The sequence below is a fragment of the Aplidium turbinatum genome, chromosome 5, assembly GCF_918807975.1.
Source record: "Aplidium turbinatum chromosome 5, kaAplTurb1.1, whole genome shotgun sequence".
NCBI lineage: Eukaryota > Metazoa > Chordata > Ascidiacea > Aplousobranchia > Polyclinidae > Aplidium > Aplidium turbinatum.
Window position 1 is genome coordinate 9,677,761 of NC_137476.1, and position 24,209 is coordinate 9,701,969.

Consider the following 24,209-nt stretch of genomic DNA (forward strand, 5'->3'; position numbering starts at 1 on the left):
GAAGAGGCATTACAATAGATTTTCCATTTAAAACAAACAGCATAAATTTTCTTACATACAATGGCTTTATTAAACAAAATGTGTCATTCGGCTCATCAATCACATAAACACAAACAAGTGATGACTGACATGGATCACTGAAAAAGTTAAGCATTATATCAAACTTCTGAATGAAAAAATTGTCTCGTTATTGGTATGCAATGCAGTAGTAGTCCAGTTTTAATCCAGTGATGTCCCCGTTACCAAGGGTGGCCGAATTCACCTCAAAGTGTTGCAATCACCTTCACACCCTGCTTCCATATCGATCTGTCTAACGCGTCCTTTTTTAATATGTTTTGCAATATGTTATTTTATTAAACCAACTGAGTTGCCAAATTGTACACAATTATCTGGCAACGTAGTTCGTACCATGAACAATTCGTACCATCAGTTCGTACCTTGAAAAGATTGAGAGAAAAATTTACAAAAATCCGAAGTCGCTGATCGCAGTTTCCGCAAACATTTTAAAAATTTCCGCCAGGGATATCTAAAGAAGGGGATACGAAGGCTTTTATTACGTCTGACAATAGAAGGGCTTTTGTTTATCGTAAATAATCTGTGTTTATCCTAAAATGACAATTGGCACCGATAGTAATTTAATAAATCTTGTTATGATAACTTGCATTGCGCTATTAGCATCAGGCCTGGATATTCACAGCATGCTCATGGTTGCTTGTTAATTCAACTACCCATATACTTGCTTTACATCCAGCCTACTGCAAAGGCTTTGTTTAAAAAAAACAGCTTACTGGTAACTTTTCAACTGTCTTTGTAAACAAGTATTCTTTAAATATGCTCTACGTAACATTTGCTAACTGTCTTCTGTAGCTCATTATACCAGCTGCACTACAAAACTTTCTATGATGTAAAAAAAAACACATGTTTAAAGCACTGCAAACTACCGCCCTGGTAGTGTCATGAGAATAAGGCAATCGCTGTGAGCCTTCATATCCCCTTCTCTAGATATCCCTGATTTCCGCAAAGAAACAAAAACTCCTAGGATCATTATTACCAGAAATTTAAAAATGTTTGCAGAAACTCCGATCAACCCTAACCCTTTTAAAATGTTTGCGGAAACTCCGATCAATCCTAACCCTAACCCTTTTAAAATGTTTGCGGAAACTCCCATCAGCGACTTCGGCAAACTCTTAGGATCATTACCAGAAATTTTAAAATGTTTCCGGAAACTACGGAAAAACGGCTATCAGCGACTTTGGCTTTGTACTATTTTCTTCTCTCGATCTTTTCAGTTTGTTTGTTTGCGAAAACACCCTCACCTTTTTAAAATGTTTGCGGAAACTCCGATCAACCCTAACCCTATTAAAATGTTTGCGGAAACTACAATCAACGAGTTCGGCAAACTCTTAGGATCATTACCAGAAATTTTAAAATGTTTGCGGAAACTGCGAAAAAACAAAAACGGCAATCAGCGATGTTCCATTTTTTTCTCTCCATCTTTTCAGTTTGTTTGTTTGCGGATACTGATACCTATCCGATACTCTAACTCCAACCCTTTTAAAATGTTTGCGGAAAAACGGAAACTGCGATCAGCAATGTTCTATTTTTTCTCGCGATCTTTTCAATTTGTTTGTTTGCAGATACCGATACGTAACCGAGACTCTAACCCTTTCAAAATGTTTGCGGAAACTGCAATCAGCGACTTTGGCTTTTTTTAATTTTTTCTTTTGATCTTTTCAAGGTACAAACTGACGGTACGAATTGTTCATGGTACGAATTAGGTTGCACCCCAATTGAACATTGTAAACAACAGGACTTGAAGGATACAAAATGTAACTAGGTTGCATCCGGCTACCGTACCAGCTGCATGTAGTATATCTGGTACCTTGGATGCATGTCCTAAAATGCAATATAATTACAGTGGGGATGCAACCTAGTTTGGAATGGCCTGTTTCATTGAGTCAGATTCGATGAGTCCGATCTCTATTTGGTGATTTTTTCAAATTTTTTTTTAAATATTGGGTACCGTAGCCTAATTATTATTGCCGTTTTAGGGTTTAGAGGTTAGGAACTCACCGAATTGGACTCACCGAATAGTAGCAGACCCACCTAGTTCGTACCCTGAAAAGATCGAGAGAAAAAATTAAAAAAGCCGAAGTCGCTGATTGCAGTTTCCACAAACAAACAAAAACTTTCAGGATCATTACCGGAAATTTTAAAATGTTTGCAGAAACTCCGATTTCAACCATAACCCTTTTAAAATGTTTGCGGAAACTGCGATCAGCGACTTCAGCAAACTCTTATCATTACCAAAATGTTTTAAATGTTTGCGGAAACTGCGGGAAACCGGAAACTGCAATCAGCGACTTAGGCTTTGGTCTATTTTTTTTCTCTCAAACTTTTCAGTTTGTTTGTTAACGGAAACTCTGATCAGCAACTTCGGCTTTTTTGAATTTTTTCTCTCAATCTTTTCCTAACCTTAACCCTTTTAAAATGTTTGCGAAAACTGCGATCAGCAACTTCAGCAAACTCTAAGGATCATTACCGGAAGTTATAAAATGTTTGTGGAAACTGTGGAAAAACGGAAACTGCAATCAGCGACTTCGGCTTTGTTTTATTTTTTCTATCAATCTTTTCAGTTTGTTTGTTTGCGGAAATGGCCGGTTTCGGTGAGTCTGATTCGGTGAGTTTCCTATTCAGTGAGAGCCTTATTCGGTGATTTTTTTTTAAATTATTGGGTACCGTAGCCTAAATATCATTGTCATTACAGGGTTAGGAGATAGGGTTAGGGGTTTAGGGAATGAGGGGTTACGGTCTTATTTCAACGTTTAGCGACGTTAAAACGATGTAAATGCGATAATGACAATTAGGCGACGGTACCCGATAATTTTCAAAAAAATCACCGAATCGGACTCACCGAATAGTAGCAGACCCTACCCTTACAGTGGAACTTCAACTGAAAATGTGACAACTGATCCTGAAACACAATGTGGAGGAAACAATTTGTATTTTCATGACCGAAATAATGATTCTTTTTTTAGCTCAGAACATGAAGGTAGAGGGGATGCAACCTAGTTCATACCCTAGTTCATACCATACCAAACAGTTTGTACCCTGAAAAGATCGTGAGAAAAAATTAAAAAAAGCCAAAGTCGCTGATTGCAGTTTCCGCAAACATTTTAAATTTTCTCTCTAAAAACATTGAAAGAAAAAATAGCACAAAGTCGAAGTCGCTAATTTCAGTTTTCGCAAACAAACAAAAACTATCAGGATTGGTTAGAGGTTTAAAACTATCAGCGAGGGTTAGAGCATAGATTACTCTATGGTTAGGGTAAAGGTTAGCGGAAACTGCGGAAAAACGTGTGCGGAAACTGCGATCAGCGAGGGTTAGGGTTAGAGCATAGATTACTCTATGGTAAGAATTAGGGTAAGGGTTAACGGAAACTGCAGAAAAATGTTGCGGAAACTGCAGAACTGCAGAAAAACTGTGGAAACTGCAGAAAAACTGCGATCAGCGAGGGTTAGAGCATAGATGACTCTATGATTAGAGTTAGCGAAAACTGCGGAAAATGTTTGCGGAAACTGCGAACAGCAGACTTCGGTTTTGAGCTATTTTTGACTTGATCTTTTCAGAGGGAAAATTTTAAAATATTTGCGGAAACTGCGATCAGCACGGGGTTAGGGTTAGAGCATAGATTACTCTATGGTTAGGGTAAAGGTTACCGGAAACTGCAAAACTACAGAAAAATGTTTGCGGAAACTGTGATCAGCGAGGGTTAGGGTTAGAGCATTGATTACTCTATGGTTTGAGATAGGGTAAAGGTTAGCGGAAACTGCGGAAAAATGTTTGCGGAAACTGTGGTCAGCGAGGGTTAGAGCATAGGCGGCAGGCGCCTAACTATTTTTTTGGCCGTGGGGGCGAAAGCGTGTTTCACCAGCAGCAACGTAAATTCAGCGAAATGTCATGCAGATGGATCACGTAATTATGTCGTCACACTAGAATTGCTTTTATTGCCACACTCGGAGTTATCGCTACGTTCGACCTACCGTTAATTATTATAAACAAAACTCGATCAAAACACATGCTATGCGTCTGCGTTGGCTAGCGGTTGATGGACTGCGATTCTTTAAGCTAAGCACAACATAAAGTTTAGCAACGAACTATAGTCTGGGAGCCTACGACAGAAGATTTCACCCCATAAGGTACAAAAGGTTTGACCCCTTGAAGTTACTGGGGTCAACCATGTCACTCACAAAAAGTATGGAAGATTGACCGCACCGGGTGGATCTGGACCCTAGAGCCCCCTAAAAAGCCCAAAAAGGGGGTTAATTTCACCCCATAAGGTACATGGACCAAACTTGGTGAAAACGAAGTTCTATGTCAGGACATCACAAAAATATCAAATCTAACAATATTTTCGAGTGGAAAAGTGATGTAAGACTCCCCCCAAAGTGACCCCCCAGGGGGTTAATTTCACCCCATAAGGTACATGGACCAAAGTTGGTCAAAACGAAGTCTTATGTCAGGACATCACAAAAATATCAAATCTAACAATATTTTCGAGTGGAAAGGTGATGTAAGATGCCTTCAAAGTGACTTCCCTTAATGTGACCCCCTCGGAAGGTTTATTCCACCCCATAAGGTACATGGACCAAACTTGGTCAAAATGAAGTCTTATGTCAGGACATCACAAAAATATCAAATCTAACAATATTTTCGGGTGGAAAGGTGGTGTAAGATGACTTCAAAGTGACTTTCCTTAATGTGACCCCCTCGGAAGGTGAATTTCACCCCATAAAGTACATGGACCAAACTTGGTCAAAACGAAGTCTTATGTCAGGACATCACAAAAATATCAAATCTAACAATATTTTCGGGTGGAAAGGTGATGTAAGATGTCATCAAAGTGACCCCCAGAGGGTTTATTTCACCATAGAGTACATGGACCAAACGTGGTCAAAACGAAGTCTTCTAGGGCACCACAAAATATCAAATCTAACAATACTCTCAGTTGGAAAGGTGATAAAAGACCTACCCAAAAGTGAATCTCCTCCTATAGTTTAATTTACTTCATCCCTTTCTCGAACCAACCTAGGTGTAACGAAAGTGCTATGCCAGGACAGTACGAATGGATTAAATTTAAAAATATTTTTATATAGGTTTTGATGAAATACATTCACACGCTGTCCCATGATGCATGAAATGGAACTATAGCCTACTTTACAAAAAGTTTTTGTATAAATCATATTCAGTCAATCGAAAAAAGGCAACAGAACATGACAATACATGGCTTTGTAACACCAAAAACAGAAAGTACATAAGAAGCATATAGGCTACAGTAGCCAGAAAATTGATCCAAGATCTTGATACGGCCACTAAATGTGGACTTAATCGAACAACTGACTATCCAAATCAAAACGTTTCGAAATGAATCATTTGGAACGTTAATTTAGGCAGTAATGAACATTTTCCAGCTGCTACAATAAATAACCCAATAAACCCAATGTAGTAAATTTTTGTTTAATGCCATTTGCTTCATGTCTCCAATCAGTTATTGTAACTGTTCATTCATAAACAGAGATTGTTCGTGTAAATGTAAACGGTCGTTTCTTTATTCTTCATTGTCACTGCTGTCACTTTCACTTTCTTCATCTTATTCTTCAGATTCATACAATTCTCCTGTTATATACAGAGATAAAGCAAGCTGTCTGCGATGTACCAGCCCCAAGCAATGTGGTTATCCGCACGTCTGACACTGACTGTCTTGTAATTGGCCTAGGTTGCTATGGAACTTTTGATCCTTCATTAAAGATATGGATAGAAGCTGGCTTGCAAAGCAATAACACGCAGCGGTACATCAACATCAACCAGCTGCATAGGCCTACCGCACTTGGAGTGACGATTTGCAAGTGTTTACCTGCATATCATGCCTTTACAGATTCTGATTACACCTCGTCATTTAGCAGGAAAGGGAAAGTGCGGCCGCTGAAATTACTCCAAGGAAACCACGAAGCGCAGGCAGCTTTTAGCCAACTCGGACAAGACAAAGAAATTAGTGAAGACATTATCATCGCAATAGAGAACTTTGTGTGTAACATGTACAAAAACAAGAAAATTAATTATGTCAACGAAGTCCGTTTACAAATGTTTTTAGACGGCTACAAACCCAAAAAAGAAAATGAAAGGATATCATGCATACCAGAAGCTACTGTAGATAGTAGTACTCTACCACTTTGTTTACGAGTACTTCTCCAGAAGACAAGGCGCACACATCTCATCACAAGATGGTGGTTATCTTCAACTAGAAGTGAACAAGCAGCAACGTTGCTGCTAGAGTAGGCTATGGCTGGAAAGAAGAAGGAGGTTGTTATAAAGTGGTGTGGTTTGAAGGTAAAGGTATAAAGCATCTTTAGATGTCTCTGCGTGGAATCTGATCTCATCCAGGAAAGTCAAGAAGAAGGTAAACAACATTGGATGTCGCTTGGGTTACCCTTTATAAATATAAAACTTTCTCCTGGTCTATCTGTCATTTACTTTCTTACTGTAAACATTAGCCAATAACTGGCTGTTAAGTTTCGTTTTAGGAACCTATAACCAATAGTTTCTGCAATCTTGAGAAAAATGCCTGGGTGCACTAAATAACAAATAAATGTTGAACTTTTTCCAGTTAATAGTAAGTTGCAATGTTGCATTATTCGAAGAAAAATAGACGTCTGTAAAAGATAATAAAATTACTATTGTATGTTACGCATATCTGTAGTGCATAATAGCAATTGTTTCGTACAGTCTTTATTTCTCTGTATATAACAGGAGAATTGTATGAATCTGAAGAATAAGACGAAGAAAGTGAAAGCGACACCAGTGACAATGAAGAATAAAGAAACGACCGTTTACATTTACACAAACAATTTCTGTTTATGAATGAACAGTTACAATAACTGATTGGAGACATGAACAAATGGCATTAAACAAAAATTTACTACATTGGGTTTATTGGGTTATTTATTGTAGCAGCTGGAAAATGTTCAGCCTGCGCTTCGTGGTTTCCTTGGAGTAATTTCAGCGGCCGCACTTTCCCTTTCCTGCTAAATGACGAGGTGTAATCAGAATCTGTAAAGGCATGATATGCAGGTAAACACTTGCAAATCGTCACTCCAAGTGCGGTAGGCCTATGCAGCTGGTTGATGTTGATGTACCGCTGCGTGTTATTGCTTTGCAAGCCAGCTTCTATCCATATCTTTAATGAAGGATCAAAAGTTCCATAGCAACCTAGGCCAATTACAAGACAGTCAGTGTCAGACGTGCGGATAACCACATTGCTTGGGGCTGGTACATCGCAGACAGCTTGCTTTATCTCTGTATATAACAGGAGAATTGTATGAATCTGAAGAATAAGATGAAGAAAGTGAAAGCGACAGCAGTGACAATGAAGAATAAAGAAACGACCGTTTACATTTACACGAACAATCTCTGTTTATGAATGAACAGTTACAATAACTGATTGGAGACATGAAGCAAATGGCATTAAACAAAAATTTACTACATTGGGTTTATTGGGTTATTTATTGTAGCAGCTGGAAAATGTTCATTACTGCCTAAATTAACGTTCCAAATGATTCATTTCGAAACGTTTTGATTTGGATAGTCAGTTGTTCGATTAAGTCCACATTTAGTGGTCGTATCAAGATCTTGGATCAATTTTCTGGCTACTGTAGCCTATATGCTTCTTATGTACTTTCTGTTTTTGGTGTTACAAAGCCATGTATTGTCATGTCCTGTTGCCTTTTTTCGATTGACTGAATATGATTTATACAAAAACTTTTTGTAAAGTAGGCTATAGTTCCATTTCATGCATCATGGGACAGCGTGTGAATGTATTTCATCAAAACCTATATAAAAATATTTTTAAATTTAATCCATTCGTACTGTCCTGGCATAGCACTTTCGTTACACCTAGGTTGGTTCAAGAAAGGGATGAAGTAAATTAAACTATAGGAGGAGATTCACTTTTGGGTAGGTCTTTTATCACCTTTCCAACTGAGAGTATTGTTAGATTTGATATTTTGTGGTGCCCTAGAAGACTTCGTTTTGACCACGTTTGGTCCATGTACTCTATGGTGAAATAAACCCTCTGGGGGTCACTTTGATGACATCTTACATCACCTTTCCACCCGAAAATATTGTTAGATTTGATATTTTTGTGATGTCCTGACATAAGACTTCGTTTTGACCAAGTTTGGTCCATGTACTTTATGGGGTGAAATTCACCTTCCGAGGGGGTCACATTAAGGAAAGTCACTTTGAAGTCATCTTACACCACCTTTCCACCCGAAAATATTGTTAGATTTGATATTTTTGTGATGTCCTGACATAAGACTTCATTTTGACCAAGTTTGGTCCATGTACCTTATGGGGTGGAATAAACCTTCCGAGGGGGTCACATTAAGGGAAGTCACTTTGAAGGCATCTTACATCACCTTTCCACCCGAAAATATTGTTAGATTTGATATTTTTGTGATGTCCTGACATAAGACTTCGTTTTGACCAACTTTGGTCCATGTACCTTATGGGGTGAAATTAACCCCCTGGGGGGTCACTTTGGGAGGAGTCTTACATCACCTTTCCACTCGAAAATATTGTTAGATTTGATATTTTTGTGATGTCCTGACATAGAACTTCGTTTTCACCAAGTTTGGTCCATGTACCTTATGGGGTGAAATTAACCCCCTTTTTGGGCTTTTTAGGGGGCTCTAGGGTCCAGATCCACCCGGTGCGGTCAATCTTCCATACTTTTTGTGAGTGACATGGTTGACCCCAGTAACTTCAAGGGGTCAAACCTTTTGTACCTTATGGGGTGAAATCTTCTGTCGTAGGCTCTCGGTCTACTAGATTTATTAGCATAAAACAAGAGACCAAAAGGCTTACTAAAAGGTATTGTCTGTAAATGGAATGAAAATACTAACTTGATCATACGCTTGAAAATATACCTGTTGAAAGCAAAATCATTCATGTTTACATCAATTCAACAGCACGTCACCTTGAATAAATTTAAAAGTTGCTGACATCCGTAAACAGTAGGGTGGTCCAAAAAAAACTTTTTTTGTAAATGTTAATGTCTCACCCTAAAATATTGTTACCATTGATGAGAAAATGATATATGTGAATTTTCATAAAGATTGGTTGATATTTAGGGGTTGCTACCGGGGTTCAAAGTTTTGTCGTTTGCCCCCATTTTAACGTTTCGAGAGGATATGATATGATACGGTACAGTAAAAAATACGGTACAGTGCCATTGTATATTGCAATAAAAATACAGTTTAATAATTACTCTATGGTCTGTTTATAAACTCATGTGTCTGTATTACGAATTATACTAACTGGTGTACATGTACGAAATGTGCGACTTTGTATAAGGTAAAGGTGAGTCCCATACTTGAATACAAGCATCGAGGGATGAGGTTCTCATTATACTAAGCCTTCGGCACTAACGAGAGTAGGGTGGCCAGTTCCTTTCTCTCGGCCGCCTTTACTTCAGCAACTACGCCCACCCAATATATTATACCCTGGGTAGAGGTGGGCGTGGGCGGTGTTTGTCAACAACCAGTAGAAGCCGGGAGTCAAACCAGGATTGCATAATTGGAAAGCGAGCGCGTCACCGCTGCGACTTTGTATACTTGTGTTTAAAATTCAGAGACTAAATTGGACATTCATTAACAGCTTTAGAATACAACAAATAAACTACATACAGGAATTATTGCGCGAGGGTCTTTCTACTGCAGTCTGGATATCGCTGACGGTGATCGGCGACGACACGCAAAAGATACTGTTTTTGTTCTTCGTCACATGTGTGTAATGTGTTGTATTCCGTGATCAACGCCACTCCACGCTCGGCAATGTCCCAACCGGGGTGCCAATTGCAATGCTCAAGGGTGCCGCGAGATATTTTAACTTTAACCCGTTAAGTGTGGAATTTATTTATTTATTTTAATTCTAATCCACAATAAGCCTTTGTTTTCTCGCCTAGGAATAACAGCGTGAAAGAGATTTTGAATCGTTGCTGTTTTTTCCATAAAAACGTTTGAAACGCATCATTATTGCCAGGTTTCATGATTTTATTTTGCGTTTCACGGCGCACAAAGTCAAATTGCAGTGATGGATTATCGGATTGTGTGACCCAGCACGATTATAAAATTGCACGATTGTTTGCGAACCACTATAAAATAGAAACTTTTGCATGGGGGATACCATACCTGCGCATACAAACACGATAGCCTACATAGCTAATCGAGAAAAGGCTAAGTTATAATTGATTTATTCTTTATACCAGTGCTCCGCAACCTTTATTTACTCACGGCACACTTAAAAACTCTTTAAAATTTTGCGGCACAATTCGGCCGACACATTTTCAAAATGTAAAAAATAACTATCATCTTTTTAATGAGATATTTGCGCTTGTTTCTTGCTTTAATAAAGTTAACAATTTGGATACAGTCATTCATTGTTTCTGTCAGCTCCCTTGTAAAATGTTTGATCATCAAGGCTTCCCTGTGTAAGCAGCAATACATAAGTTGAATGGCTGGATTTTGACGTTTTACCCATGCAGCTAAACTTCTTCCTTCGCCCACCATTGCTGAAGCACCATCTGTGCAAACGTTGATGCAGTTATTCCAATGGATACCATGGGTTATGAAAAACTCGTTGGTCACTCTAAAAATTTCCTGGCCAGTCGTTCGTTCCTGGCTGGAAGTTCTTTGCAAAATAATTAGGCTACTCGTTTGTTATGGACTCGCCATTGACAAAACGTTGGCTACTACACTTAATAGCTGTGCTTTCAATATGACGAAATTTTTCATTAAACACTGCTAACTGACAATTCAAAATGACCTAGCCTGACTTCTAAAAACGCACTACCACGTTAACCAGCCTTTTTTAAAACTAGGGCAGCCTTCCCATTGCGAAAACTTCAATGTGAGGCAAAAAAATCATAAATGCACTGTGGGAAGTCTAGCTAGAGTTTGAGTTGTCTTGCAGTGGTAAAGCGAGAATTTTTAAAACATAAAAACTCCTTTCTTTTCAAAAAGTATGTTCTGATGATAGTTATCCCGCGGCACACCGGTTGCGGAGCACTGCTTTATACTTATATGAATATATTTTGTGAATTGCTTTGCGATTACAATTGGGTCTCCAAATTAGTGGATTTTCCGTACAAACGAACATTAAAACTAAAAAAACGAGAACGACTGCTTATAGTCGAGGAAGAAATGTGGGTGGCTTTGTCGAATGTGCCTCGAGATATTAAGGGACTTGTGCAAGAAGTCAAGCCCAAATTTCACATTAAATTTTGAATAAATACATTTATTTATGCGCGCTATACTGTACAACTCATTCTGTGCTATTTCATACAGTTACTTGAAATACAGAAATCTCATAAAATTGACCCAGTTTTGCCAGGATGCCGCAAACTATTTATCTCTTCGATAGGGTGCCGCAAGGTCGAAAAGGTTGGGAACCACTGCTCTAAACCCTTGACAGCCTGTTTTAACCTAAAAGGAGGACTTTCTGATGATTACCCTTTTAGGGTGAAACAGGCTGTCAAGGGTTTAGACAGTGGTTCTCAACCTTTTCTGAGTCATGGCCCCCCAGACTGTGGCTCTAAAAGACCATGGCCCCCTTGAGCAAAATAAAAATGTATTTGTTTAAAGAACAATGAAACGAAATCAATAAAAACAGTTAACGAATGATTAAATGATTTAATGCTTTCTTTTTCGTAATAGACTACGCTAGTAAATCAAGCGTATCCTTAATTGTTACGTTACAATCACAAAAGATGATGCAACATGCAGTGAGATAGAACATATGATGAAAAAACATGCTTTTGGCTAGCTTTACGATACTAACACCTACATGAGTGTTTTTTGTGTCACAATTCTGTTATAATTCATCAATACATGTTATAATTTATTAATGAAGCTTTTTATCGTGGCTCCCCTGAGAACGCTCTGTGGTCCCCTTGGGGGGCCGAAGGCCACGGTTGAGAACCCCTGGTTTAGAGGGTAATAACTATGTATGTACTATGTATATTAGTTTACATCATGTACATTTGTACATGTAGTTTATTTACTGTCTTCTAAAGCTGTTATTGATTGTCAAATTTAGTCTCTGAACTTTAAACACAAGTATACAAAGTCGCACATTTTGTATATATATGTAGACCAGTTAGTATAATTCGTAATACAGACGTACATGAGTTTATAAACAGACTATATAGAGTAATTATTAAACTGTATTTTTCTTGCAATATGCCATGGCACTGTACCATATTTTTTACTGTACCGTATCATATCATATCTGTATCACATCCTCTTAAAACGTTAAAATGGGGGCAAACGACAAAACTTTGAACCCCGGTAGCAACCCCTAAATATCAACCAATCTTTATGAAAATTCACATATATCATTTTCTCATCAATGGTAACAATATTTTAGGGTGAGACATTAACATTTACAAAAAAAGTTTTTTTTGGACCACCCTAGTAAACAGCCCTTGAAAAATAGTTACGGAGAGACGTTTGATTAAGTTTTCGACTTGACATTGCTCCCTTTTCACTACAATATCGCAACTTATCGCAGACCAGCTTTCAAGTTTCAATTCGCGGTAATACGCCCGTTTTCGTGTTGCAGATGAAACAAAAGATGCGCATATTCCCCGCCTTTGATCGGGTTTCTATTTCTATGGCAACGGTCGTGTGTGCGCCATGCAGTTTGCGCGAGTCCATTGTTGCGTTGATTATGCCGCGTGTGCGCAATGCGGTTTGTACCAGCCCTTGTTGCGTTGGTTAGTGGTTACCTCGGGCCGAGACTTCAAGTTCATTTTCACAGCAAGCGATTCACTGCCGCGACAATTGTCTGCAGAGGTTTCGACTTTCGAAAGCGACATCGAGTCTGTTTGCATGCGCATAAAGCTAAACGCACGCTGCGTCAACGTAGCAAATTATGTTGTTTTTGGGTGCATTCAACATCTGATGACATTGAATCGACGCAAAATGGTAGATTTTTGCTATGTCTCAGGCAGCAAAATCAGTCATTTTACATTGATTCAACGTCTGCAGACGTTAAATCAATGTAAAAATGACAGATTTTTTTTGTCTGGTGTGGGATTGTAGCATCGCTACTCGTTCTAGTGATTATTTAGCGCGAAGCTGTTGCGGTTTGCATTTAAAAATGTTTTACTGCAGCCGATCGCTAGTTCATCTATTGTTTTATGTATCAATGCAGCATAAAAAGTTGCTCCCACGCATAAATATGCGTGGGGTACGAACTGTTCAAGGTACGAACTAGGTTGCAACCTAGTTTGTACCTTGAACCATTCGTACTGTCAGTTCGTACCCTGAAAAGGTCGAGAGAATAAATTAAAAAAAGTCGAAGTCGCTGATCGCAGTTTAATAGCACAAAGCCGAAGTCGCTGATCGGAGTTTCCCCAAACAATTTGAAGCAAACTCGAGGGTTAGCGGAAACTGTGGTTAGCGGAAATTGCGAAACTGCGGGAAAATGTTTGTGGAAACTGCAATCAGCGAGGGTTAGGGTTAGAGCATAGATTACTCTATGGTTAGAGTTAGGGTAAGCGGAAACTGCGGAAAAATGTTTGCGGAAACTGTGATCAGCGAGGGTTAGAGCATAGATCACTCTATGGTTAGGGTAAAAGTTAGCGGAAACTGCGGAAAAATGTTTGCGAAAACTGCAATCAGCGAGGGTTAGGGTTAGAGCATAGATTACTCTATGGTTAGAGTTAAGGTAGGCGGAAACTGCGGTTAGCGGAAACTGCGGAAAAATATTTGCGGAAACTGCGATCAGCGAGGGTTAGGGCATAGATTACTCTATGGTTAGAAATTAGAATTAGGGTAAGGGGTAACATAAACTGCGGAAAAAATTTTGTGGAAACTGCGATCAGCGAGGGTTAGGGTTAGAGCATAGATTACTCTATGGTTAGGGTAAAAGCGGAAACTGCAGAAAAATGTTTGCGGAAACTGTGATCAGCGAGGGTTAGGGTTAGAGCATAGATTACTCTATGGTTAGAAATTAGAATTAGGGTAAGGGGTAACGGAAACTACGGAAAATTTTTTGTGGAAACTGCGATCAGCGAGGGTTAGGGTTAGAGCATAGATTACTTTATGGTTAGCGGAAACTGCAGAAAAATGTTTGCGGAAACTGCGATCAGCGGACTTCGGTTTTGAGCTATTTTTTCTCTTGATCTTTTCAGGCGGTACCTCTAAATACCCATTGTCAGGCATTGTCGGGCATTGTCAGGCATTGTCGGGCATTGTTGGTTTTTTGGGGGGTTGTGGAGCATTTCTAGGGGTTGTCGAGCATTTTCAGGGGTTGTCAGGCATTGTAGAGTAGCTACTTTCAGGCATTGTTGGGAATTTCCAGGCATTGTCTAGGATTTTCAGGCATTGTCGATCATTATCAGTGGTTGCTGACGGATTTGTTAGGCATTATAGAACATTTTCAGGCATTGTCGAACATTTTCAGGGGATGTCGAGCATTTTTAGGGGTTGTCAGGCATTGTAGAGTAGCTAACTACCTTCAGGCATTGTTGGGAATTTCCAAGCATTGTCTAGGATTTCCAGGCATTGTCGATCATTATCAGTGGTTGACGGGTTTGTTAGGCATTATAGAACATTTTCAGGCATTGTCGAGCATTTTCAGGGGTTGTCAGGCATTGTAGAGTAGCTACTTTCAGGCATTGTTGATAATTTCCAGGCATTGTCTAGGATTTCCAGGCATTGTCGATCATTATCAGTGGTTGACAGGTTTGTTAGTAATTATAGAACATTTTCAGGCATTGTCGAACATTTTCAGGGGTTGTTGAGCATTTTCAGAGGGTGTCAGGCATTGTAGAGTAGCTACTTTCAGGCATTGTCGATAATTTCCAGGCCTTGTCTAGGATTTCCAGGCATTGTCCAGATGGACAATGCCTAACAAGCCTGTCAATCACTGATAATGATGTCATTATCAGTGATTGACAGGCTTGTTAGGCATTGTCGAACGTTTTCAGGGATTGTCGAACATATTCAGAGGTTGTCAAGCATTTTCAGGGGTTGTCAGGCATTGTAGAGTAGCTACTTTCAGGCATTGTCGATAATTTCAAAGCTTTGTCTAGGATTTCCAGGCATTGTCCATCATTATCAGTGATTGACAGGCTTGTTAGACATTGTCGAACATTCTCAGGGATTGTCTAACATTTTCAGGGGTTGTCGAGCATTTTCAGGGGTTGTTAGGCATTGTAGAGTAGCTACTTTCAGGCATTGTTGGGAATTTCCAGGCATTGTCTAGGATTTCCAGGCATTGTCGATTATTATCAGTGGTTGGGGTCATTTCATTATAATTCATCCAGGCCATGGAACCATAAAATTTAGAATTGTCCCATTTTTTCACAGTTTAAAATACATGAAATTCTGAGTTATTTGGCACAAATTTTGTCAAAATTGGTTGAGCGGTTTTTGTTTTATCGCTATTTTAATATTTGACCACCAGGTGGCGATTTTTTTAGTGAGCCGCATAAAAATGCTCATATCTTGGGACCTAGTTGCCCAATCTTCATAAAATTGGTATCTATCCCCCCATTTTCAAGGGTGGGCTTTCCAAAAATGAAGGTTAAAATGAGCCAGGAGTTATACTTTTTGTGATATAAACATTTGTAGTGCTTCGATAGCATGGCCGATTTCGCCATGCGGCCACACATTTTTTTCAAAATTGTTTTGATCATTATTATTAGCATAGATGTTATATTCCAAAAATATCTTTTAAATCACTTACAATTTACAACCTCATAATAAAAATTGTGCACAAAAATGCAGAATTTTTAAAATAGTAAAAAACATTGGATTTTAATTTTTTTGGAATTTTGGGACTAGACTTTAGATTTCATTACCACTACTTGTATTACAACTATTTTATGAGCAGAACTGTAGTCAAGCCTTTTTCTCAATACTAATATTGACGTAGATAACTGACTCCTATTCCAATAATTTCACTTTAATCACTAACAATTCATCAGCCCATACTGGGTGGTCCTCCCTTTCCCCCCTCCCTTACTACGCCACTGTATGTCAAGCAAAGAATAGTAGTATAATACATTATTACACAAAGTGAAGGAGTCAAGACATAAAGATGAAGGAGTTTAATACGTCGAAAGGATGTAATGAGCTTGTCCGATGTGGGAAATAATTATATCATTTTCCAAACATGTCTTGCTGCTACTGGTAGGACAGTGTACACAGTACAATTGCGTTACTTTAATTTGTCAGAAGTTACATTAAAGAACAGCGACAGTCTTAATAGTAAAGTGAGTTATATGCAACAATCTAAGAAATACATAACAATCTGAGAAAGAAAGTACATTGCAAAATAAAGTCACACTATTCTGAGGATATAACTACAATTCTATACACTTCTGCTATCATTTCTGAATTGGAATATATAGGCTTTGTCTGCACTGATCATTGTAAAATTACATACATACATCATTGTAAGATTATTAGTGCCAAGAAGTGTACAAAACATTAAAGAGGATTCAATAAACCTATAGTTTTGCATGCATAACTACTTTAACTAGTGCATCCTATTTTGCATTTAACATCATGTGACACTGGACAAAATATGCTCACTGCAGAGCCATTACAACAGGTGAGGGGCAACAATCGGAATGAATAAAAACGCAATTGAACAAGGGCCGCCATGCATGTAAATAAACCGACAACCACGGTTTCTACCATGTAGCTAAACATGTGAGAGGCAGCATAAATTACTATACAATTGAACACGGGTTGTCATGCAAGCGAATAAACTTTAAACCACGGTTTCTACCATGTACATTGGCGTAATTTTATTTTTTAATTTAACAAAATTAGGGGTGCTCTTAGTTATCTTATGAAAATTGTCAATATAGGCTAATCAATTGAAAAGCTGACCGATGAAAAATGTTAAAACAAATGACTCAATCTAATAGTAAATTCAACCATGTTTACCCTACGTCATGAAACGTCGAATCAACATAAAAGAAGATAATTTTGTCGTATGTGTAATCGAATAGACTGCAGCGGTATGTCAAACGATCAGATAGAAATGAAAACAAGTATTACATGCGAGGCGAAAGTGATCTTACATTGAATATTGAAATATATTCGACTTTAATTTGTTCACGTCTGCCTTATAATGCGGCTTGCTATAAATTAATCACATCCAAATTTGTTTCTGCGGGTTGTTGTCTTGGAAACAAACTCCGTGACAAGTTCTTCCATGTTTAATTTCTCCGCCAATTCGCGATGACTACCTATAACGGCCAAATTGTTCAGTCGTTGTTGCGTTTGAGTTCTGCGAAGGTAGGTCTTCAAGCGTCATAATAACGAAAAGGAACGTTCGGCTTCACAGGAAGAAGTCGGCATAACAATGTAAGTTACCAAAGCTGCATATATATTAGTGTTGGGCGATATATCGAATTTTCGATACGATATCTTTTCAATATCGATATTTATTTCAATTTCGTTCGATATTTTAACTATTACAGCCCTAACTCGTAACTGCAAACCCCTACAAAAACGTTGCCGTGGCCAAACGGAAAAAGTTGAAATTGCCTCGGCAATTGCTGTGAACGTTCATAACGAAAAAAATTGTACCAAAACATGTAAAACAAGAAGCGAAAAATATACTAGAGTAGTCCATCACGACCGCACTGTTTGATTTGTTGTGATGTAATAATACCAAAAGTAGCGAACAACGCGATACGCACGCTGTTACGGTAATTCACGTTGAATAACTCGCGGAGAGGCAAAGTAAGTTAATTTTGGGTTGATTCAACGTTCGAGTCAGCACAAATCGATTTAATTTTCCCAACGGGTTATATTGCGTAACAACAATGCCCAATAAGAAATTTACGTTTGTTTTACATTAATTCGACGTCTAGCGATGTTGAATTATCATAAAATAACGTTAATTGCTCAACCAGGTACGGTAACAAATTAATAGCTCCCTGCGAGAAGATTGCCTCGATTTACGTTTACACTAACACAATTTCGTCACAATTGGGATACGCGAGCAACATAAAGTCTGTTTGATAGAACTAGCGGTCAGAATCGGAATCATCAGATGCTGTATCGGAGGATGAGGTTGTCGCGTCATCACTGGAATCGGACACATCAAAAGGCTCATCGCTTGGCTGTAAATCTACACTGTCATTGCCGTTCGCAATGAAGCCTCCACGTTTTGCGGCTTTCGTGCTTTGATACCCATCCACACGCCTCTTTCGCAGAGCTCCATCAGGGTATTGACTAAGGAGCAAATCTATCGCTGTGGCATAACAACTGGGAGGAATGTCTAACCCTAACCTTACAAGGGCTCGTGTGGCCCCATCATTTTTTTGCCGACGCTAATACGCCATTCATGCATCTGCGTCGGCAATCACCTCGGCAATTGCCGACACTAATTTCGAAGATTGAGAACTCTTTTCTTAATTAGAACAAAAATATCGAAAAGTATTGAAATATCGAGTATTTTTTCAAATATCGTATCGTTTTGTTTTTTTCAATATCGCCCAACACTAATATATATTTGGCATTATATCGACCATTGACGGCTGTGCAATGAATTTCTGACGTAGCGTATTCACTGTCACAACATCACCGTCACGTTAGCAACAAGCGAACCACTGTTTGCGTTCACGCAGCAAATCCTTGCGTTCCCAGTCACCATCATAAAATTTGCTAACAGTGACAGAAGGAACAGTAGCAGCTTCCATCATCGTTTAGTCTCAACCAGTTACATTGAGAAAACCATTTTTTTTGCGCATTTGAATCTGTGTATTTATATGCAAAACAGGGCCCAGGGGTGCTCTCGCATTTATGTTGTTACCTCAGATTTTCATTTTGGGGTGCTCAAGCACCCTTCGCACCCCTGAAATGACGCCTATGACCATGTACATTGTACAATTGTACAGTAACTAAGCATTGTGAGAGGAAGCAAAAATATAAATACAACATAAATGAACAAAGGATTTTTCACACTTGGACACATAGAACAGCATGCCATTATTGTAACATTAGTCAAGACCAAGACAGCAATTTCAGGCAATCAAACCCAACATAATAGAAGCCAATCAATGCTCATCTTGAATGCAAATGAAGCGACAATTCACAGTTTCCATGTTTGGAGCCGAAAATGTGTATATTCTGCCAGTTGTAGTGGAAGGACGCATCTGACATGCGCTTAAAACTGAAAGAACCAATACAACTTGAACTAAAGTAATGGTATCTACAAGTACCAGGCACAGTGCTTCCACTCTGGAATCTTTGTTCAAGAGTCTGCAAGTTGGTTATTTTTTGCCACAAGTCATAGTAAATCTCCATGTGACGGGATTGGTGGAGTAGTAAAAAGGAAGCTGGGTAACGAAAGTCTAGGCAGACCAACTACTAACCAAATTTTGACTGCTGCAGCTGCCTTTCAATACTGCTCTGAAGCTGTAACAGGTGTAACTTTCTTCTATATAAAAGCTGAGGAACTGGTGCCAGTAAAAAATACTCAACAAAGATTACAGCATGGAAGCACTGTGCCTGGTCCTGAATTTCTTCAATCCTGATGATTTTGGACAGTCTTTCCACTACAACTGGCAGAATATACACATTTTCGGCTCCAAACATAGAAACTGTGAATCGTCGCTTCATTTGCATTCAAGATGAGCATTGATTGGCTTCTATTATGTTGGGTTTGATTGCCTGAAATTGCTGTCTTGGTCTTGACTAATGTTACAATAATGGCATGCTGTTCTATGTGTCCAAGTGTGAAAAATCCTTTGTTTATTTATGTTGTATTTATATTTTTGCTTCCTCTCACAATGCTTAGTTACTGTACAATTGTACAATGTACATGGTAGAACACTGTCCTACCAGTAGCAGCGAGACATGTTTGGAAAATGATATAATTATTTCCCACATCGGACAAGCTCATTACATCCTTTCGATGTATTAAACTCCTTCATCACTTTGTGTAATAATGTATTATACTACTATTCTTTGCTTGACATGCAGTGGCGTAGTAAGGGAGGGGGGGAAAGGGGGGACCGCCCAGTATGGGTTGATGAAAAAAATTAAAATCCAATGTTTTTGAGTATTTTAAAAATTCTGCATTTTTGTGTACAATTTTTATTATGAGGTTGTGAATTGTAAGTGATTTAAAAGATATTTTTGGAATATAACATCTATGCTAATAATAATGATCATAACAATTTTGAAAAAAATGTGTGGCCGCATGGCGAAATCGGCCATGCTATCGAAGCACTACAAATGTTTATATCACAAAAAGTATAACTCCTGGCTCATTTTAACCTTCATTTTTGGAAAGCCCACCCTTGAAAATGGGGGGATAGATACCAATTTTATGAAGATTGGGCAACTAGGTCCCAAGATATGAGCATTTTTATGCGGCTCACTAAAAAAATCGCCACCTGGTGGTCAAACATTTAAATAGCGATAAAACAAAAACCGCTCAACCAATTTTGACAAAATTTGTGCCAAATAACTCAGAATTTTAAGCATTTTAAAGTGTGAAAAAATGGGACAATTCTAAATTCTATGGTTCCAAAATTTCAATTTTCTGGATGAATTATAATGAAATGACCCGTTGACAGGTTTGTTAGGCATTATAGAACATTTTCAGGCATTGTCGAACATTTTCAGGGGTTGTCGAGCATTTTCAGGGGTTGTCAGGCATTGTAGAGTAGCTACTTTCAGGCATTGTTGATAATTTCCAAGCATTGTCTAGGATTTCCAGGCATTGTCGATCATTATCAGTGGTTGCCAGGTTTGGTAGTCATTATAGAACATTTTCAGGCATTGTCGAACATATTCAGGGGTTGTCGAGCATTTTCAGGTGTCAGGGGTTCTCAGGCATTGTAAATTACTTTAGATTCTTTCTGGCAGGCATTGTCGGACATCTTCAGGCATTGTCTAGGATTTCATGGCATTGTCGAACATATTCAGTGGTTGATTGGTTTGTTAGGCATTGTCGAACGTTTTCTTGGGTTGTCGATCATTACCAGGTTTTGACAGGTAGGCTATGTCAGGCATTGTCGATTTTACACACTATCCACAATACACAGCAAAAAACAAACATTAACACATGTTTTGATAACAAACAGTCATACAATCCTGATATAGGCTAGCTTGAACAGTTTTTGCGTTCTATCTGTGAAATGAAGTCACAAACTCGATCCAAACTTGTTGCGACGGGTTTGACTTCTGGAAACAAACTCATCTACGGTTTCGATGAGATCGAGGGCTTCTACATGATCTCAATAAGTACCGGTACTTATGATAGCCAGGTCATTTAAACGCTGCTGTGTTTGTGTATACCGTAAATACGTTACAACCTACGCAAAATAAAAAGGGATCATTCTGCTGCGCATGGAAAATGTTCGACAATCCCTGACAAACGTGTCATAAACTAATAATGATCGACAATGCCTGGAAATCCTAGATAATGCTAGGAAATGCCCAACAATGCCTGAAAGTAACTTAATCTAGAATGCCTGACAACCCCTGAAAATGCTCGACAACCCCTGAAAATGTTCGACAATGCCTGAAAATGTTCTATAATGACTAAAAAATCTGTCAACCACTGATAATGATCGACAATGCTTTTAAATTATAGACAATGCCTGAAAGTAGTTAGCTACTCTACAATGCCTAAAAACCCCTGAAAATGCTTGACAACCCCTGAAAATGTTCGACAATGCCTGAAAATGTTCTATAATGCCTAACAAATCCGTCAGCAACCACTGATAATGATCGACAATGCCTGGAAATCCTAGACAATGCCTGGAAATTCCCAACAATGCTTGAAAGTAGCTACTCTACAATGCCTGACAACCCCTGAAAATGCTCGACAACCCCTTGAAATGCTCCACAACTCCCTGAAAAGCCGACAATGCCCGACAATGCCTGACAATGCCTGATAATACCTGACAATGCCCGACAATGCCTACAATGCCTGACAATGGGTATTTAGAGGTACGGTACCCTTTTCAGGAGGAAAATTTTAAAGCGATTGCGAAAACTGTGATCAGCGACTTCAGCTTTTTTTGTTTGTTTTTTTCTCGATCTTTTCAAGGTACGAACTGACGGTACGAACTGTTCATGGTACAAACTAGGTTGCATCCTACGAACTAGGTTGCACCCATGGTAGCCTACCATTTCAGCACCAATCAAGTTTGTAACAGAAGACTCAGCTCTTTGACCCATCTGCATATCATCAATGTGGCTTTATACCACTTTTTTTACATTCCGTCGCAAGCTCCAACGTGACATTGAACTTGTTTTGACATATAATAGTTGAATGCTCTATTGCATGTTGAGTGGCGTCATGGATGGATCCAAGGGGGGGGGGGGTGCGCACCCCCCCAAAAAAATTTCAAACTGCTATTATTTTAATAAACTAATGGTATTAAGATCTACTAGTACCGGTATTACTTTATTTTTTGATAGATCACAGCATTTTATATCAGCTTTCAGCATGTAACGAATTGATGCTGAGTAGATTATGGAATGTGTATCATACCCAGTGGCGTACGCAGGGGGAGGCCATTGGGCCATGGCCCCCCCCCCCCGTTAAAAATGTTTTAGTAGTCAACGACGTAGATTAAGGCATTTAATATGTTTTGCATTGCTCTGTCAAAGCAATTACTGTAACAATGTTGTTTTATAGACTAAGCCAATACGAAATACATAGCCCAATCCACCTACCCCACCCCAGGTATGCCAATGTAGCATAGTGTTCTGTAAGCCTATTACAGTGATTAGTGAGAGAGATATGGATAAAGACTAAACTAGGGATATCAATGGCCAGTGGCATAGCCAAGAGGGGGGTTGGGCCTTGGGGGCTACAACCCCGGGTGCAACCTAGTTCGTACCTTGAACCATTCGTACAGTCAGTTCGTACCCTGAAAAGATCGAGAGAAAAAATTAAAAAAAGCCGAAGTCGCTGATCGCAGTTTAATAGCACAAAGCCGAAGTCGCTGATCGGAGTTTCCCCAAACAATTTGAAACAAACTCGAGGGTTAGCGAAAACTGTGGTTAGCGGAAATTGCGAAACTGCGGGAAAATGTTTGTGGAAACTGCGATCAGCGAGGGTTAGGGTTAGAGCATAGATTACTCTATGGTTAGAGTTAGGGTAAGCGGAAACTGCGGAAAAATGTTTGCGGAAACTGTGATCAGCGAGGGTTAGAGCATAGATCACTCTATGGTTAGGGTAAAAGTTAGTGGAAACTGCGGAAAAATGTTTGCGGAAACTGCGATCAGCGAGGGTTAGAGCAAAGATTACTCTATGGTTAGGGTAAAAGCGGAAACTGCGGAAAAATGTTTGTGGAAACTGCGATCAGCGAGGGTTAGGGTTAGAGCATAGATTACTCTATGGTTAGAAATTAGGGTAAGGGGTAACGGAAACTGCGGAAAAAATTTTGTGGAAACTGCAATCAGCGAGGGTTAGAGCATAGATTACTCCATGGTTAGGGTTAATGGAAACTGCAGAAAAATGTTTGCGGAAACTGCGATCAGCGGACTTCGGTTTTGAGCTATTTTTTCTCTCGATCTTTTCAGGGGGAAAATTTTAAAGCGATTGCGAAAACTGCGATCAGCGACTTCGGCTTTTTTTTTTCTTGATCTTTTCAAGGTACGAACTGACGGTACGAACTGTTCATGGTACGAACTAGGTTGCATCCCGATGGGGTGCAACCTAGTTTGTACCTTGAACTTCGTACCTTGAAGGTACGAACTGACGGTACAAAGTGTTCATGGTACGAACTAGGTTGCATCCTACAACCCCACTTTGGCACGCGTGTGACGTCACGATATTGAGAATCATGCTTTCAGTCTCTTTATGCTTGGGAATGATGGTTTTAGTCTACAAAAGACTTGCCTAATTTTAAACAAAACTGCATTAAAAGAGCGAGTTTTGCCAATACCAAACATCTCAGCCAGGAATTAGCAACAAGAAAACATAGAGACTTAGCTTTATTTCCGAAAAATGCCCAAGAAAACATGATCTTATCCTTTTGCTATGCCACCTGACAGCACCATTTTACAGAAATATTCATACCCACATTTTTGTTGAAAATGCTCTCAGAATGCACCAAATTCAAAGTAATTTTTCAAAATTTTCTGGGGGA

At 39.0% G+C, this 24,209-nt stretch overlaps 2 protein-coding genes across 2 annotated transcripts in view; both read right to left on the bottom strand.

Annotated features, from left to right (window-relative positions):
- The window catches only part of LOC145771351 (isoamyl acetate-hydrolyzing esterase 1 homolog), a 114,341-nt gene that overhangs the window by 29,905 nt on the left and 60,227 nt on the right, over positions 1 to 24,209 (bottom strand). The window lies entirely within an intron of this gene.
- Positions 1 to 24,209, bottom strand: part of LOC145771349 (uncharacterized) — a 36,712-nt gene that overhangs the window by 10,046 nt on the left and 2,457 nt on the right. The window lies entirely within an intron of this gene.